Source organism: Actinia tenebrosa, unplaced genomic scaffold, assembly GCF_029948245.1.
Source record: "Actinia tenebrosa isolate PJP-AT-01 unplaced genomic scaffold, QUT_ActTen_1.0 PGA_scaffold6__47_contigs__length_16458017, whole genome shotgun sequence".
NCBI lineage: Eukaryota > Metazoa > Cnidaria > Anthozoa > Actiniaria > Actiniidae > Actinia > Actinia tenebrosa.
The window spans coordinates 15,769,619-15,778,485 of record NW_028292583.1 but is presented as its reverse complement, the minus strand read 5'-3'; positions in this window follow the sequence as shown (position 1 = coordinate 15,778,485).

Genomic DNA, 8,867 nt, shown 5'->3' with positions numbered 1-8,867 from the left:
GGGAGGGGAATCATTTGATCTTTATAATATTGCAAAAAATATCGATAAATACTGACCGGTCCTTTAGAAGAGGTATCCTTTGTGGCCGAAACTAACGCCTGCTGCCGAGGAAAGTTTCCCTTTTATTTCCTTTAAAAACGCTAGAAAATGAAAGCTGTGAGCATGCTACACAGTTTGTACCGTTCATCGTGGAACTTGTCTTGCCTGCCCTCTTCATGTGCATGCGTACATGTGTTTAAGAAAACATTTAGTCAATCTCTTACCCAGAGCCTGCTTTTTTCTTTCTTTTTTTTTTTCTTTTCTTTTTTTTTTTTTTCCTGGCCTGCGGTAAGAACAAGGGACTTCCTCGTTCTTCGCAGCAGACCAGAAGAAACGCAGGCTCTGGATATGATCGAGATTGACATTTTGTCACAGCAACGAGAGAATCATATTCTCTTAGATACAATGAACATGAATATTCAGTTCCATTTTGTATTACTTTCCTTCTACTCGGTCATCTCCGTTGGCTTAATTAATAAGCTATTCACAGTTCGAAATTAAACGGAAGGAAGCCAACAAAAGTGTTTTTCCTCTTGCTCCACGCTGCTCTTGTTTATAGTAAAAAAACAGAATCATATAATCCGCCGAGACAGAATAGTTTTTTTTTACTTTTGAAAGCGGAAATAGGCTCATCACGTACTGAAAATTTTTCCCCCTGTGGCACAATATCCAAGGCTTAGTTATAGAAGCAAAAAAGCATTAGAATATAATTTTACATTCCTGCCAAGAATTTATCCATCTCCCTAGGTCCCCTAGTTCTTCCACCCGTAGGCACGTAACGTACGACAATTTCGTTGACTAGGAATTTCGCCGGCCGATTTTTTCGTCGTATTTCACTTTTTAATAAGAGACTTTAACATTCGTGCGATTCTTATTCTGATAATAATAGTAGTAATTTTGTGAACGTAAGCACAGTAATTATCCTTTTCTTTTCTTCTCATTGCCTAGAAACTAGACTTGCTGAAAGGCTTACATTCAACAAAAAATGCTTGACGAAACCTGCTAGACAATTTGCCTAAGATTTGTTTTCAAGATCAAAAAACTCAAGAAAATGCTTAATATGAAAGGTTTCTCACTCAGTTCGAACTAAATGCCTTGAAAAGAATTTTTGTGAATTCTTTAGTGTGATAATTATTACTTTTCAGGCTACATCCATCCAGGTGGAGGCTGCATCTTCACTAATTTACTTCTTTTGATTCTTTTCTTTTCTTATTAATTGTTCAGTTCATTTTCAGTTCATTTAAACGGGTATGAAATTTTATTCTTTGAAATTTTGCTTTACATTGGCACTCGTGTACCAACATCCTCATAGGCTGCCCTTGACACGGCGGGCAAAACCCCAATAAAAAATCTCAAAAATCAAACATATATACATATATATAAGCCCTTATTGATTAGAGAATATAATGAGCCTATTGATTTTATCACCTCTACCATCTGCATTTATTTATGAATTTTCCATTTATTTAGTTGCTATTTATCGGATGAGTGAAGGAGAACTTAAAAAGGCGTAATGAAATATGTTTGACTTGAAGTCGTTCCGTTCTTCTACTTTAGTTATTCGACTTCATCAAGCAATATGCAATCATTTTTTAGTAGTTCTACAGAACTGTTTAATAGTATAGATATGTACTTGTTTATTATGCATATGCGGATTATATTCTAAACTTTTTACAATTGTTTACGGTCCATCCGGGTTAAACTTAATTTCTGAAAATTCCACGTTTCTTTTCCTTACGAGTGAAGGTTTCGTATTTGGATTAATTCGAGGTAAATAAGTCTTTCTTCGTGACTGGTATTCAGTTTGGCTGTCCTTGTCTTCCTTATGCAATACTTCATCTCTGCTGTCAAGCATTGGTCGTAAAGAAGTCGATAAGACAGTGAGTCCTACAGAATTTTCATCCTTCAAATGTTTATCAATTTTTGCTTTCGTTCTTCGAAGTTTATTTTTACTTATTTCTTTCTGATCGTGTTTTGCCCTGAACTCTGTTAGCCCATAAAACTCAGGCATACTCGTACTTCGCCGGTCGGAATACATTTGCCTAGTTGGATTCAGGTCGAGTCCTTGTCCCATTGCTAAAGGTTTGGCGTTTGAATTCAATGTTTGTTTAATTGGTTGACTTTTATGACAGGTAAAACCACGAACTCTAAAAGTCTTGGTGTCGTCGATGACAGGTAAAGACATTCTTCTGTTTTCACGGCATTTAGTTTCCTGCCGACACGTAACGTCGACTTTAATTGGTAACATTTCGTCCATGCCTTCGTCTCCCTTGCTGTAATCCATAATTCGCTTCTAAATTTTTCCAACGGATTCTTTTTGACAAACTTCAAAGATAAAAGTCATTCAAAACCAGAATACTCGAGTGCGATTCACCATTGATGGTTAATTTGTTCAGTTATTTCAAAAGTTGCCTTGTTTAGATTAAAAAGTACAATTAAGCTTATAGAACGAACTTCCAAGTTATATTTCCATCCGTTACGAAATGCATTTGATGCAGCTACTGGCTCCACATCAAAATCAGTGAAGAATAAAATCCACACTTCGTATCCAACATTGACTTTCCAACATGAGAAACGAGTTAACAGAGAAACGCCAAGGCAATTTTGAAAGTTAAAAACACTTGAAAACCAGATATAAAATGCAGGCCGATATTATTGTGATTATTGACCCTCTAGTTTTGTTTCAGTGTTAGTTATATCCTCCCCTCTGATTGGTTTGTCTTTGCATATCGATTAGCTGGGCCTTCCCGTGTTACTGCAGGTGCAATAGGGTTCCTACCGATTCATTGTTAATTGTTGGTTCCTATATTCTATTTTTTAGACCCTCAGTAAGGAGCTTTTTAGGTTTTAAATCCACAAAACAGCATAAAGTTAAAATCTACACGAGAATTCACACTGACACTAGTCAGATATTTTCACCGCGTACGTTCAGGCACACAAACCGAATGACAATAAACACAGTGACAATAGAATGGATACTAAGTAAATAAGTAATCAATAAATAGAATAGCACACATTACGGTCTTACTCTATTGCCTTCAAGCAGTTTTTGCATTTTGGTCAGTTTTTATACATTTTATTGTATTGACAAAAAATCCTCGACTTGAAACAATTGTTTGAAAGCACTATAGTGTACTATTCTAATATTGCTATTTTTGGAGATGTTTTCAGTGAATTTTGAATAATTATATCTTTTTGATCTTTTGTGAATAGGGTTAATAGACGAGTTTTAAAATATGATGTCAGTTGATAAAGATTTTTATATTTAAAAGGATGATGAACGGAACAGAACATACTAAAACAAAAACAAGCGATCGAACGAACAAACGAACGAACGACCTAGCTACGAACCAACTGCGAAACGACACCTACGATCTAACTCGATCCGGCTCGATCCAACTGTTAACCAACTACGAACCAGCCACGAGCCACCTGCGAACCAACTTCGACCGGCATCTACGAAACAACCACAAACCAATGATCTCACTGACCTACTACGAGCCAACTACAAACGCAGTGAACGAACCAACGAGCAAAGCGAACCAGCGAATGCGATATACGAACCCTGGACGCGGTACCAACCCTTATCAATAAAGAGAGAGGAATAGATCAATTTAAATTATGAAGGAGATTGTTCCGATAAGTCGCTCTTTTTTCCGACATGCGCAATACGTTTTTCACCCAAGATTAATACAATGCTTATGGTTCATACACGCCGGAAACGCAGGCAACATGCAGTTTGATTGGGAATCGAAAGCCATTCAAACGCCTACAAATGCGATCTAGAAGAGGGTTCATACTTCATGAATAAGCAACCAACTCTGTCCATCTCTGTACCCTGCATGAGTTTTTGAACATTTTACACGTCATACATAGTACAAATTTGACGTCATCATGACGTCATCTCTGACACTACCACGCAAAGAAGACTGCCTATGGCGAATCGAGGGAAACGTTGAAGTTCACATCAAGCAAAGTAAACACAAATATTCAGTCAAGCATCGATTGTTTGTTGATCGGAATAGTGTGGGCGTAGGACTGAGTTAACGTCTTGCACGTCTAGACAACTAGCTAATTGCCCGTTTCCCAAGTGGGACATCTTTTTTTCATGGAAGCTAAGTATAGGAAATTACAGCTTATCCGTTAATTAGCCAAAAGATTAAAGTTCGTACAATTATTTAACATATACTTCGGGTTAAAAAGAGGGCATGTTGCTTGTATTAAGCGGGTATAAAAACGGTCGGTTAATATCGACGCTATAATCAAACTGAGACCCAGACACCATGACGATGTCTTCTATTTGTCCAAGCCAAAATGTAATCGTTATTTTCCTGATACAATTATAATAGAGCAGCTACAAACTGATTAATTTAAATGTAATTTGTGCCAAGCGAGGCACGAGATTTACACAAATGGTTATTTTGCCGGCACGGGAGCTTGTTAGCTCGTGCGTAATTAGCGTCGGGTCCCTTGTGGGTAGGATTAGTATAAGAAGCGTCTAGAATGTGTGAGAGTTCATCTACGGTCAGCCTCGCCGGTTTGTATCACCTTAGTTTCGACTTATGCTTATACAGTCGATCCCAAAAACGTTGTCCAAGTGAAAAGAGGTTTATAGGACAATAAATGTCACGTGTCTCATTAAATATTCAGTTTTACGCGCGTGGATTTTTTAAATTAGCATACTGATGCAAAAGTAAATTACAGTATTGAAAACTGAATCTGAAAGATGCCGCGGGCTTTCTCGGATGATTTAAGGTGGAGAATGGTATACCAACATTTGTTTTATGCAAAAACATACCAGGAGATAGCCGCTAATCTGTTTGTAAGTCCTGAAACGGTCAAACGGACGTATGGTAAGAAGGTATGGTACGTGCAGATCACGGCTGTTTCGTTGTGGACATTAGGTTTCAGGCCACTACTCGGCCAATCCATGTTGCTATGCACGTCTTTCGCTAGCAACCAAAATGGCGCCGAATTTAAAATTGTTCGCCATGAGAAAAAAACCTTTATTTTTTCACTAAACACAAACTATTTTTGAAAGCAAATATATTTCAGAGGTACCTGCAAGCCTTCTTTCTCGATTTTGTATTTTGAAATTTTGTTTTAACGAAAAAATATCATTTTCAAATCTTTGTAACTACGAAGTAAGTAGTATAGGGAATGGGGGTTCCAGCGCAATCTCAACACGGGCAAGACCCGTGTCAAAAATCCACCTACGGAAACGACCCACTCCAAGTGTGGTTGGGGGCAACAGCGCAAATATGTTAGTCTATATATGGAGTGCGAAGAATGTAAGAGAACTTTTAAGAAAGAAGCGGATTTGAAAAAGCATTTGAAAATGAAGACGAAGTGTATGAGCAGTTATGATTGTGGATGTGGTAAGAAGTTTGAGACTAAGGTTAAATTGTTTTGGCATTGTCAGGACTGTGAGTACGACTACGACGACTTAAAAAGTGCTTGGTATTAGGTATAAAATATTTCCTATTATATAGATGGAATCCCAAAGCAACTTCAGCACGGTGCCAATACCCGGTAACGGTGAGATTGACGTTAGACAGTTTTGGCGTCAGTCAGAAAGGAAGGTTAAAAGGACTCTCCGAAAAGGTATAGAAGAATTAGGAGCCCTGAAAGCGAGCATAATGGTAGAAGTAAGTTTGTCAAAAGACGAGGTAATGACGACAGCAATGTTGCGATCAAAGTCGTTAGTGATATTAGAATCCACGAATCTGGATAGGTCACTCAGTGAAGCCTTAGAAGCAATAATGGAGTCGCTGTCTAACTACACGAAAGAAGGATCGGGTTGGACAGTAGAGGAGGTTGAAGGAATAGAGATAAGTATAGCCAGGTACGTACCCATACGAGGGGGGAGTTACGTACCGCTACCAACGTGGGTAGAAAGGAAGAAGGCTATTGTAAACGTGAAGAATGAAGACAATCGATGCTTTATGTGGGCAATCAGGTCTGCACTGTATCCAGCAGAGAAGGATCCCTGTAGGACAAGTAAGTATCCCACAGATGATTTAGAGTGGGATGGTGTGGAATTTCCCATGCAGTTGATAGACATCCCCATATTTGAGGAAATAAACGATCTAGCAATTAACGTTTACGGAGTCAGAGAGCAGACGATAGTACCGTTAGTTCTGTCAAAAAGTAAAGGAGAGCGCGTACATTTATTCTACCACGGCGGACACTACTCATGGGTTAAACACATTAGCAGACTATTCTACAGACATACTAAGCACAAAGGTAAAAAGTACTTCTGCGACTGCTGCTTGCTGTCATTTACATCCTTAAATACCCTAAAGAAACACGATGAGATCTGCCGCGGAGTCGAAGAAGTGGCGCAACGGATCCAGATGCCCACCAACAAAGAGCTTTCATACGCAGACCATCAAAAGCAGATGCAAGTGCCTTACGTGATATATGCAGACTTCGAAGCGTTGATAACTAAGGAAGAGCAGAAACGTGGCGCCACGAATAAGGTAGGATTACACGAGATCTGCTCCTTTGGTTACATAGTAGTCAGATCAGACGGTAAAGCAAACCCTCCTGTGATTTACCGAGGTAAGAACGCAGCTAATGAGTTTCTAGAAGCATTGCGAGAAGAGGAGGGAGAGATAAGAGAACAATTAAGATGTCCAAAGAAGATGGAATTTACCAAAGAGAACCAGGAGGCTTTTAACAAGGCAAAAAAATGCCACATTTGTCAACATACGCTTCTTCAGTTTGGAAGACGAGCCAAGAAAGCGTGGGATGAAGATGGAAAGTATCTAGGAGAAGCTCATTTTAAATGCGGGAAGTATGCTAAGAAAGGTGAGAAGCCGGGAAAGTCCTCCACGCACTGCATTCACTGCCACAAAGCATTTGTTGAGGATTTCTATGTGGATAAGGTTAGGGATCACTGCCACATCACGGGTAAATACAGAGGAGCGGCTCATTGGAAATGCAATATAAACTTCAAAGTAAATCCAGACATGGAGATTCCGGTGTTCTTTCACAACCTCCGCGGTTACGACTCCCATTTGCTACTACAAGGAACAGACGGCTCCGACGTCAAATGCATACCCAACAACAAAGAGCGCTACATGTCCGTAACTGTGGGTAAGCTAAAGTTCTTAGATTCGCAGCAGTTTATGGCGGACTCCTTAGCAAACCTCGTAAAGTATAACACCAACTTTCCCATTTCCAGTCAATACGGCGCGGAAAGGAAAGGAGTCTACCCATACGAATACATGGACTCCTGGGATCGATTCAAAGAACCCCTACCACCCAAAGATCGCTTCTACAGCACCCTAAACGAGTCTGGTATAAAGGATGAGGAGTACCAGCATGCGTTAGACGTGTGGGAAAAGTACTCCTGTGAGAACATGGGCGACTACCACGACATCTACCTAAGGTCTGACGTAGTGCTGCTTGCAGATGTTTTCCAAAGCTTCAGAAAGATGGCTATGGAATATTACGGATTGGATCCCGCTAATTTCTACACGGCTCCTGGGCTCAGCTGGAGTGCTTTGTTAAAGAAGACAAATGCGCAGTTGGATCTCCTAACGGAGTACGACATGTATCGGTTTATGGAAGACGGTATTCGTGGCGGCGTATGCGGACCCAGCCGACGTTACGCCCGCGCAAACAACCCCTTAGTAGAGCACGACCCAGAGAAACCAACCACATACATTTACTACCTGGATGCGAATAACCTTTATGGTTGGGCAATGTCACAGTACCTACCTGTGAGAGACTTCGAATGGGATCCAGTGAAGCCGATAGACTTCTACATGCAGGTAGGAAAGGAGGAAGACAAGGGTTACGTCTTAGAAGTGGATCTGGAGTACCCAGAGCGCCTGCACGACGAACACAATGAGTTCCCCTTAGCACCAGAAGCGATAGAGATACCATTTAAGCAGCTAAGTCCGCTGCAAAAGCAAATGTGCCCTGGTTACAAACCGTACAGGAAACTAACTATGAACCTGATGGATAAGAAGAAGTATGTGGTACATTACCGCAACCTGCAGTTCTACGTGCGACACGGAATGCGCGTAGAGAAGATCCACAGAGTCCTAAAATTCACGCAGGAACCCTGGATGCGCCCCTACATTGACTTTAACACGCAAAAGCGTACCGCAGCGAAAAATGACTTCGAGAAAAACCTCTTCAAACTGATGAACAACAGCGTGTTCGGAAAGACAATGGAGAACATCCGCAAGCGCGTAAGCGTAAAAATAGTCAGCACCAAAGAGGAAGCAGAAGCATACGTGTCACAGCCAGGCTTCGTTAGATACGTAGAAATGCTGAACTTCTACGTGATTCACATGAAAAAGGCAAACCTCTTACTAAACAAGCCCGTTTACACAGGCTTTACGGTGCTGGATCTATCGAAGCTGCTTATGTACGAGTTCTACTACGATAAGCTTAAGCCAAAGTACGGAGACCGCTGTCGCCTCCTGTACACAGACACCGACTCCCTAATTCTAGAAGTGCAAACGGAAGACGTTTACAAAGACTGCCTCCCCGACATAGACGAGTACGACACCAGCGGTTACCCGAAGGAGCACTTCCTTTACTCTGCGAAGAATAAGAAGGTAATTGGGAAGATGAAAGACGAAATGTTAGGAAAACCCATCGTGGAATACGTGGGTCTGAAACCAAAGATGTACAGCGTGCTAAAGTTAGACGGCGTAGAAAAGAAAGCTAAAGGCGTAAAAAAGTATGTGGTTAAGAAGGACATTACGCACGAGTCCTACCTCAACGTATTACGAACACGCAAGGAACAGCGGCATAAGATGAACAGCCTGCGCAGCTATGGTCATCAGATACATAACGTCACGCAG